At 36.6% G+C, this 8,830-nt stretch overlaps 1 pseudogene; it reads right to left on the reverse strand.

The window, feature by feature from the left end:
* Positions 1–1,804: 1,804 nt before the first annotated feature.
* Positions 1,805–8,463, reverse strand: LOC102892153 (annotated as a pseudogene).
* Between the last annotated feature and the right edge of the window lie 367 nt (positions 8,464–8,830).

Genomic DNA, 8,830 nt, shown 5'->3' on the forward strand with positions numbered 1-8,830 from the left:
ATTTTAGAATTTTAGAAATTAATTTTTTCTGGAAATTCTGTTACAGCATAATATTTTTCATGTTAAATTACCATGATTTAACTCATACATCCCCCGTGTACTCTTTAGTTATAATTAATTACAACATACAGATTCTGCTTCGAAGAAGAAATTTGAAGCACAAGTCGAAGAAGATTTAGAAACATGTTAGGCCTATGGTTGGTTGAAAGGTCCTGCTTAAAGTGATCAAAATAAAGAAAACAGAGGTTCCCAATAAACTCCATCAACTGAAACGTTACACATTGTGATGTTTTCAGGTTTAATTCACTCCTCATGCATTTATCAACTATCTACTCTTTCCAATGCCACTTACAGGAGATGGGAAATAAATGAAATATAAGATCTTGGCTGCACTTTCCAGGAACTCTCAGTCTAGAACAGGAGTATAAGGGCAGACACTTCGATCCAGCAATGACGCACAGTACGTTTCCTAAAGAGTAATAAATCATTGTGAAACCAAAGCATATTTTGAATTAATCACTAGGACATGACTGCACTTTACCCTCAGAAACACCAAAGTTAAATTTCTTTATGAAAGTAAAAAATGTCTTGATGCAAATACATAATAACCCAAATTCTGCTTTTCGTAAGCATTTATTTGTGACCTTGGTCAAGTTAACCTCTGCCTCACTTTTTTTAAATTTGAGTATGAAGATAATATGTCTCTCAATTGTATCCCCTTGATCTATATGTCTATCTTTACTCAAATATCATATTATACTGATACTGTAGCTTTGTAGTAAGTTTTGAAAAAGCAAGTGTGTACCTTCTAACATTTTTTCTTTTTTGATATTGTTTTAGCTATTCAGGGTCTCTTACATTTTCATAAGAATTTTAGAATCCACCTCACAATCTGCAAAATATGTCACCTGGGATTTTGACATGGTTCATTTTAAATACGTAGATGAAGTTTTACTATGATGTGCCTTGGCATAGATCTCTTTGAATTTCTCCTCTTTGGAGTTTGTTGAGCTTCTTGAATGTGTGGATAATTGTTTTGCACCAAATTTGGAAAGTCATCAGCCATTATTTCTTCAAACATTTGTTCTTTCTCTTTTTTCTATCTTCTCTCCTTTTGGTACTCTTATACATATGGTAAAAGTACCTTACAGTTCTCTGAGGCTCTGTCCATTATTCCTCATTCTTTTGTCTTTGTGTTTCAGATTGCATAATCTCTGTTTACCTATAGTGCATTCTTTCTCTTTTTCATTAATTCAAATCTAGTCCGGAGCCTTTCTAGTTAATGTAATTTTTATTTCAGTTTTTGTACTATTAAACTCCAGAATTTTCAACCAGTTCCTTTTTAGAGTTTCTATGATTTTATTGGTCTATTTTGTTAAATGAGGTATTGTCAGCATACCTTCCTGTACTATTTTAAGCATGATTTCCTTTAGTTCTTTGAACATATTTATAATAAACTCAAGTCTTTGTCTGTGAAGTCTACCATCTGAGCTCAATCAATAGCAGTTTCAACTATCTTTTTTTTCCCCGAGTATGAGTCTCGCATTCCTGTTTCTTTGCATATCTAATAATGTTTTTTGTTCAAAACTGTGCATTTTAGAAAATATATCGTAGAAATTCTGGATCTCAACTCCTACCTTTGAAGTGTTGTTTTGTTGTTGTTGTTGTCATTGTTTGCTTGTTTATTTTTTCTCTTTTTCTCACAAAAGACATAATTTTATTAGTGGTAGAAACAGTACAAATTTCAAACTAAGCTGTTACTCGTTTGAAACATTAAAAAAAAAAGGTCCTCGTTTTCAGACGGTTACATCTTTAATTCCATAATAGCACTTACGGTATCATTACTTTTGCTCTTCAGGGTTTGAACTGCCTTTGCTCTTGACACATTTGCTTGTGACATAACCAATTCTATGCCCTTAACTTCCAGAGCTGTTTAATCAACCTCTTCCTCTTCATTCTCTTCTTGTACAGTTGGAGTTTGTGCATTTTCTTCAATGTTTGAGACAGCTTCACCTGGAACTTTGAATTCATCAGCAGTTGCTAGCTGTGCTTGCTGAGATAAATCTTCAATCTTGGCTTCCCCCAAAACTACGTAGGTACCTGTAGCTGGGCTCTGGTAGACATCTAGTTTTGTGATGAAAGAGAGGATATTCTTTGATAGATTGCCAGATAGTGACTCTAGCAACCCCTGTAAGCTGTTGGAGACCCAGTATGGACGTAGCCTTCTATACCTTCTTTTCAATCTGGCTCTGTTTTGCTTTACTAACAGGCTCTTCGAAGATTTCAGCTGCTGCTGCCAGCTAGGCTTCTTCTGTGGTTGCCTGTGTGGAATCTTGTTCAGGGATCTGTGGTAGTAATTTATCGCTGTCAAGGACTGTTCTAGATCCTGTCTCAGTCTGGGGCTGTGGCAGCCCCTGCTGTGCAGCAGAGACCATTTCTGTGGCATTTTGAACAGGGAACGCAGAGCCAAGATGATGGCAGAAAGAGAAGGAACAAAAACATAACCCTCACCTGTTGCAGAAATGCTTGTTTATTTATTTTTTTTAGTGATGTGGTTAGACCATTTTAGTGAATTTTATTCCCCTTATAATGCACAGCCTTTGAGGTCATTCCTGGGGTACAGCCTTGGTGTGGACACAGTCTCTCTGTGATACCAGTGATTGTGGCTGGACTCTCTGACTTTTTCCTTGAGTTCTTTATTAAGCTGTCTGCTTTTGTTGACATCCCACTCAGCCTTTAGCATCCAATAACTGTCAGTGGAATGCTCTATTTAAAAAAAAAAAAAACAGTGCCTTAGGGTATAACTTGCCCCAGTGTCTGATCCAATTGACTGCAGTCCCCTTGCAGGGTAGTCTATGGATCAAACTTTGAGTCTTGCTCCAGCCCCAAGATAAATCTTAACTACATCTCTTCCTGGTTCTTTCCAGTAAACTTCTACATTATCTACAATTTAGCCATTGCTCTCTTGGAGTTATCAGCCTCTTCATAATTGTTTACCACCAAAATCTCCACCGTTTTTGATGGCACTCTTAAACCTGAACTTCCACACACACTACTCTAAATATGGCTTTATTGGGGAGCTCCTCGACATTCTCTGTTCCGACACCCTGCTTCTTCCCCTAGGCAAAATCTCTGCACATTGCTCTCTAGCTGTGGAAGGGAAAAGTGGGTTTCTTTTCTCAGAATGATACCGCAGCTCTAAGAGTGGGTCACTAAGTGGGAGTGGTAGCCACAAATCTTCTCAGCTCGCTTCTTCTTTTATAGAACCTCCATCTTACTGGTGCACTGTGGTGAAAGTGGCTGGTGCCCACAGTATTCTCAGTCTGCTAGTTCAATAGCAGAGTTTCTGCCCTAAGTGTGGGAGCTTGGTAGAAGGGAGCCCCAGATTTCTCAGATACTCTTGCTTAAAATAGAGCTCTGCAAACAGAGCTCTGGACTATAAAAAATGCTAATGATTGAGCCCTCTCACAGGGAAGCCAAAGTTCTAGATGAGGAGCTGAGAACTCATGCCCTATGTTCTTGTCTACACCTTTACCTATTCTAGGTAGGACTTCTATGCTGAGCTGGGGTGGGGATGACATTCTTAGTTCAAATGCCACAGATTCTTGTTAATAAAGTTTAGTGTGTGTGTGTGTGTGTGTGTGTGTGTGTGTGTGTGTGTGTACCAGATTTCTATAAATTCAGCATTATAAATTTTTCTGGTTGTTTTTAATAGTTTTCACCAGTTAAGTTTGTTTTACTGGGAAGATATTCTGTGTTGCTCCTTGCTCTCCCATTTTTAAACTAATTTTACACTTTTCAATAATAAATTTTAACAATGTACAAAATAATCTTAATGCTATACATTTTGGATTCAATCAACTTGCTATTGTTCAATCTGCCTTCTTTATTATGTAAGGAAGTAGTGTCTTTGTTATGCCTTCTACACGTAGGAGCAGAGATATACTCTTACTGGTTTCTCAAGTTTCATGCATTTCCACCTGACCTAGAATAACCATGGGACTTTTATGGAAGCAACATGCAAACTTGGGTTTCCTTATAAAAACATTTTTACGAAAGACACTTGACTTTTCCCATAAATATTACCTTTATGCTACTCCTAGACAAAGCTCCCCACAATGTGGATCTCTATTCTGTCCCATGTTACAATTTCATCTTTACTTCAGTAATAAAGGAGATCAAAAGCTGCCTTTTCCATCCAAAAAGTCCAACTTATTAAAAGACATAAACTGTAGGCATTCAACTTTCGAAATCTAGACTGACCTAAAATTTTGTTTTCATTTTTATCTAAATGGGATTTCTGTCCCGTATTTTCAGTTGAATTAAAGAGATTTTATTTTTTCATGGCAGGCACTGACTTTTGAGCAGGTGGGTCAATCACAAGATTTCAGTGGATCAAAATTTTTATTTTAACATACTTTTTTTTCCCAAAGATCTAACCAAAATTTTTTTAACTATCCAAAACGTTTTAAACTAATAGTTAGTTCTTAACTAAGGATGATTTTACCTCCTTTAGACATTTACTGATGTCTAAATCATATCGCTTTTATAATGAAAGTTCTACTGTCATCTGATGGTAGAGGTAAGTGATGCTGTTAAATATTGCACAACACAGAAGAAAACCCTCCATAACAAAAAGTAACAAAATAGTTCAGCCTCAGGTGTCTATAGTGCAAAATTTAAGAAAGTTTACTTTAGAGAAAAGCAGCAGTTCTCATATCATACAACCTTAATCTTTGTTTTCTGGTACTAAGTACTACTAACTGATTCTTAATTTATATACCTTTTATATACCTTAGAGATACAGACATTCTAGTTCCATTAATTTGGCGAAATAGTTGGTTTATAACAGTCTCTAGGATACTTTTCCTTATCTTTCCAGAGTAGATGATACAAATTAGCAACCTCCATACCAGTGTCTTTCTCTAGAGAAATGATAGTTGTCACGTATACATGTTAACAAATACTCGCCAAGAAAGTACAAATGCAAAACACTTCTAAACAAAAGCAATGATGCTGTTAAAAGCCAGACTCCTGAGTTTCATACTTGATTTCTCCATTTTTTCTCACATCTGAACTATCAGTAAATAAATGGCTTTGGTTTTTCCTTTATTGTAGTTAGCCTACAAGATGCCCCAATGATTTTTGCCTCCTGGTATTCATACCCCTCTGCAGTCTCCTCTCATTGAATAGCCTCTGTGACCCTCAGGTATTTCAGAAGTGATGGAGTGTGACTTCCGTGGCTGAGTCCCCTTTGTTCTCCTGGATCCCTTACTTTGGGGGAAACCAACTACATTGTCATGAGGACACTCAGGTAACCTTACAGTGAGGTCCACATGGTGAGGAACTGAGGCTACTTTGCCTCAACCAGCACTACATTGCAAGGCGTGTGGGTAAGAAACTGTGGAAACGAATTCTCCAGCCCTAGTCAAGCCTTCAGATTGAATACATTTCTGGTCAACATTATGATTGCAACCTCCTGAGAGAGCCTAAAGGAGAACCACACAGCTAAGGTGATTCCAGGTTCCTGTGAACTGTGTGAGATAATAAATGTAGATTAAGCTAAATTTAGGCAATTTGTTACATAGCACTAAATAACTAATACATCTTTTTTTTACATTTCTGAAATGCTGTGTGTGTGTGTGTGTGTGTGTGTGTGTATGTTTCACTGCCAATGGGATTCAGGCCACAATCCTATGCAGTCAGAAAATCTATGAAGATAATCAGCATTGCAGATCTAACTGCCTGAACTCTTGGGCCTCTGCAATTCTCCCAGGTAGGAGAATCCCTTTGACGTAAATTCTCCTCAAAACACTTACCTGGGTTCCAGAATGTTACCTCTCTTAGTGGTACACACACCCCACAGTCATTTTCCCCATGGTAAGAAAAGGTCCAATTGAAAAGGCTCAGGTACATTCAAATGTCTCCACGTTGTGCCAAGAGTTATCATTGGTCTGTGACCCCTTGATGCTCCAATGGGAGAACATATTCAGTTTCCATATTCCTCTATATTCTATTTCCCTTTACAGACCTTTTGTCTTATCTTGAAAAATTTTCAATCAGAAATGTTTTAGATCTTCATTTTTTTCACTCATCCCTATGATCATTGATTAAATTACAGAAGAGATCAAGTTCATAGCAATGAAAATAGAAATTAGTAAAGATAACCACCTCTACCCAGAGCAATATCTTAGCCCTAAATGTAATTGTGTAAATTCAAATTGGTATTATCCAGCTCCTATCACCAGCAATATTTAACCCCATTTCCTGCCTAAGCAAAAAGTGCCCTTAACATGGCATGTCTATCACTATGTTGTAATAATATGCTTCTTTAGGTATCTTTCCCATTTCACTTTAAAGTCTCTGAGGAAAGAGACTGTACCCTGTTAATCATTATATACACATCACCTAACTCAATATTTGGCACATACAAGATGATTAATACTCGTATTACTACCATAATAAACAAATGAATTGATTGATGAATTAACTACATGGATAAGAACAGTATGACTGACCTTGTTAAAAATCTTATCTTCTTTAAGTTATTTTTTTCCTCTTTCCTTTTTAAAGGTCTCAGATTCTAATGTAGTAACTGACAAAGAATTGTGTAATCTTTTTGTTTAAATTTCAAGTTGTTGCTCAGTGTTCTGTTTCTAGGACTTTACATACATCTGAGCCTTCTAATGATACACAGTGGGCTCCCACCAGAGTTGTATTATACCTTAGATTCCCCAAGAAAGTGAAGTTAGAGCATGATTATTATAGAACTAACTCCGTACAACATCTGGAAATACAACATTATTCTGGCATGGAATAATTATTTCTTTTAAATATTTCATAAAATAAATAGCACAATATGTTTCTTAAGGGATCACTGTGTTTTTATGAAGATAAAGAGAATATATGTGTTAGGTCATCTCCAACTCAAAGTAACAGTCCATCTTCTAGGTGCCTTATTCATGACCACACTACAGTGAAAACTTTGGTCTCGCAGGATTTTCATTTGGGTCTTCATTTCATGCTCCTGGTTGAGAGCAAGCATCGAAAATTGCTTCACAGTCTTATATGTTGACTAGAAGCTCTCAAAACAGGATGTCTGTAGATTTTTTTAAATGTCAACTAGTGACTTTAAGAAGTGACTTATCTATGAGTTTTTCTAAGCAAATGATCCTCTTCTTCCTGTATTCTGAGCCAACAAGGGTATCATGGCTGTGGTTAAAACTATTGAGTTATCAATTAACCTTCTATGAATCTAATAAAGAATTAATAGGCTAATTGTCCATTTCCCTTTCATACTAAATTGAGTCTTTCTGTTTCCTTCAGTATTGGGCTCTCTTAAAAGTCTGAATACGATTTAGATTATCACAATACCCATAATTCACTTAAGGAAAAGAAAACCAGAGTTAATTTTGCAGTGAATATATCTTATTCTTGTGGGTGGAGAAATACAATGCCTGTGTTATTTCTTAGAAAAAACCTGCTTAAGTAGCACAATACTTTACGATGTAGAGCACAGTTTTCGAATAAATGAATGAATGAATAAATATTGAAATAATTGGCTTTTCTCTTTAGATATTTTACTACTTGCCCTCCTGGTTGGTTGTTATGATTATTTCACTTTCAAAAGTAAAAGGTGATAGTTGGATCATCAGAAAACATGTATTAACTTACAGAGTTTACATGCCTAAATTATCCTATGAATTAGATATAAGGAACAAGTATTAATCTGGGTCTCGGTTCCTTCATACATATACTCACTAATTTAGAAGGAAGATTTTGTTATTAGACCAACCGAATCTGACTGCAGTATTTCCCACTGGGGGAAGCTCAGCCTGTTAACTGTATTACCTGAGCTTCAGTTATTTCATTTATTAAATGGAGATAATTATACCCAATTTAGAGAATTAGTATGAGTTAGATATAATTAAATTAAATAATGCATTTATGTAAATACTATGAATGTGTATTCTGTGCTACTGAGTCAGCTGTGAGTCCTGACAGCCCTATGCCTGAGTGAGATTCCCGGTGTGCTGCCCGCAACAGCCCTGCTGAGCTCCTGTGGACTCATGTGTATGACTTCTTTTCTAGAGTCAGTCCATTTCATATTTGGTCTTCCTTTTTTCCTACTGGCTTCTATTTTTCTCAGCATTATTGTCTTTTCTAACGAACTCTGCCTTCTCGCAATAGGCCTAAAATGGGACAGGTTCAGTTTTGTCATGTTTGCCTCCAGTGGTGTTACAGGCTAAATTGCTCTAGGACCCACTCGGTTGTCTTTCTGGTGGTCTGGGGTATCCAGAGAGCTCTCCTCCAAAACCATCTTTCAAATGAATCGATTTTACTCGTCACCGTCCCACGTTCACATCTGTACACAGTAAATGGGAAGACGAGAGTGTGGATGACCTTCCCCCTAGTCTTTAATGACACATCTTTGTTCTTGGTGATCTTTTCTAACTCTCCCATCGCTGCCCTTTTGAGTTGCAGCTTTCTCTTGATTTCTTGGCTGTGGTCTCCATCCAAATCGATGACTGAATCAAGATAGGTAAAATCTTTAATACTTCCAATATCTTTATTGTCTATGTTAAAGTCATGTTTTTTCTTCAGTAGTCAAGATTTTTGTCTTCTTGGTGTTCAAGCTTTGGCACTTCCTTCTTTTCACTTTCATCAGAAGTTGTTTCAGATTATTGCTGTTTTCTGCCAGTAAGACTGTGTCATCTGCATATCTTAAGTTACTGAGAATTCTTCCACTGATTTTTACTCCTCCTTCCTCTGAGTCTAGCCCAGGTTTTAGTATGATATATTCTGCGCATACATTAAACAAATAGGGAGA

Source organism: Pteropus alecto, unplaced genomic scaffold (genome assembly GCF_000325575.1).
Source record: "Pteropus alecto unplaced genomic scaffold, ASM32557v1 scaffold40, whole genome shotgun sequence".
In the NCBI taxonomy this organism is placed as follows: Eukaryota; Metazoa; Chordata; class Mammalia; order Chiroptera; family Pteropodidae; genus Pteropus; species Pteropus alecto.